This window comes from Athene cunicularia, unplaced genomic scaffold (assembly GCF_003259725.1).
Source record: "Athene cunicularia isolate RWA unplaced genomic scaffold, athCun1 SCF_24, whole genome shotgun sequence".
Classification (NCBI taxonomy): Eukaryota; Metazoa; Chordata; class Aves; order Strigiformes; family Strigidae; genus Athene; species Athene cunicularia.
Window position 1 is genome coordinate 52,931 of NW_020799311.1, and position 2,116 is coordinate 55,046.

Sequence of the window (2,116 nt, forward strand, 5' to 3'; positions counted from 1 at the left end):
ACCAGTCCTTACGGCCGGGTCGCACCCCCGCCCCAGAAGAGGAAAGTCCATTCCAACATGGAGTGCCCCATGCAAAAAAATAGCCCAGAGGGATGGTGCTTTCAGAAAGCTTGAGAAACACTGACTTACAGGAAAACAAGTACACAAAGGACATCTGAACACCAAAAACATGCAGATGACAACAAAAAGGTGTGATGGCACTCATCAAGTTAAACAACTTGATTGTGAAGTTCAGCTTGAATGAGACTATGAGGGATGACACAAATGAATATTGTGGCAGAAGAAATGGACCTATGAGTATTCATCTGAAGCCTTTATCATGGTTTTGTTTCTTATTTGGATAGCCTACTTATTGCTATAAACTTATTGCTATATTATACCAATGATAAAGGATAAAAGGAAAAAAAAACAAAACCCTTCAATTTGCATCTCTGGCTCAAATTCTAAAGTGAACAACTCCCTGTAAAGTGGAGGAAAAATGAAGTCGTACAATGTCTGGGTATATTGCTTTAAATGCCATAAGCTTTTCTGTATGTCATCTACCCAGTGTTCTTAAAGTAGACACTTTGCATATTAATGTAAAAAATGAACTGAGGTCATACAGTCATATATGGAACCAGGGCACTCAGTCTTGCTGTTAGGATTAACCCTTTCCCAAACACTTTGAGTTCAGTTGTTTACTGTCATGGAGGTCTGTTATATTGGATTAAAAAAAAAAAAAAAAGAGAGAAAAATAAAAGAGGAAACTAGATAGATAGATAGATAGATAGATAGATAGATAGATAGATAGATATTTTTAACATCACAGAACTTTTCAATTTTTGAAAAATTACGTGAAGATACTTCAGATTAGCATAATACTATGTAGTATCTCTTTTCCCTAGCCGTGAGTGTTTGGAAGAACTGATCATAAAAAAAAAGCTGTGTGGGCAACTTCTCACGGAAGACTGAAAAACAAGGCTAGTTTGGATATTGCATGTTGTAACAACTTGATTGTCGTGCAGGCAGAGATTTCACAAGGACTAAGGCACACATGTTGTAGAACTGAAATAGTATTCTGTGTGACAAATGTTGTGTAGGAGAAATGGGATAAAAACCTTTAAAATAATAACTATTCATGAAGTTCAATTTGAATACACTTCTTTTCACACCATCATCAACCTCGTTCCCTAGTATCTTCATCTCACCTCTTCTAGTTTTTAGTAAATAGTTTCAGCTAAGCACCTTGGTTTTGAACAGAGAATTCTGGGTTTGTAAATAACAAGTTAACTGCATAAAAGCTCTTACACCATAATTAGGATACCCTTCATAGGAAAACATACTTTCACGGTCACATGTGTGGGAGGCATCAGCCTGCCAGCCCTGCACAGCCCCTGAGCAGCAGCAAGGCTTTGATGAGAAACAGGCCTTGGGAGAAAGATCAGAAGCTGCCGAGTTGTTCCCAGGTGTCAGGGATAAACAAGGGACGGCTGCAACCCTGAGCTCTGGGAAAGTCCTGACCTGTGAGAAGTTCCCGCCGCGTGAACAGCGCCTGGGCGAGCAGGGGATTGGTCTGCACAGCGTGTGAGAGTGGTCTAGTGCTGGTAGGAGAGAAGGTTGAGAGCTGCCCAATTGCTGATTTGTAATTGTGAAGTAAGAGCTCTGGTGACAGCATAAGTAGGTACTGTTGGAAAAAATAAGCGGCTTTGCTTGTTCTAACTCAGAGTTGTGCAGGTCCGATATCCTCCCGCAACACCCTGAGTGTGACCATTCTTACCTTTGTTAGAATTCCATCTTCTTGGTGGTTCTTCTGTAGGACATGCTGCAGTGCTAGCTGGATCTTCTGTTGGAGATTTTCAATTTCTACTTTCTCCTGAAGCCATGAGCGATCTAAAGATAAACGGAGTTTACACCTTTAGCACTGCACTCATCGATCACAGTGCACCAGGAAGGACTGAGTCCGTGACAGAGTCATCTTTCTTGTTTGCAACTTGCCTGCCACTTCTTATACTCTCATATAGAAAAGGAGTGTCAAAATGAATAGGCTTTGGAGTATATTCTTACATGCATTTAAATTTAAGAAAGCCCATAATGAGCAGAGTGCAGCATATCTGAGGGAGATTTATTAATCATTTGC

General features: G+C 40.3%; 1 long non-coding RNA gene across 1 annotated transcript in view; it reads right to left on the reverse strand.

Moving 5' to 3' along the window:
- The window catches only part of LOC113490726, a 5,334-nt gene extending 3,469 nt beyond the window's left edge, over positions 1–1,865 (reverse strand). Inside the window, exon 1 of the long non-coding RNA XR_003400293.1 lies at positions 1,757–1,865. This is a non-coding gene — a long non-coding RNA (uncharacterized LOC113490726). The remainder of the gene's footprint in view (positions 1–1,756) is intronic.
- Between the last annotated feature and the right edge of the window lie 251 nt (positions 1,866–2,116).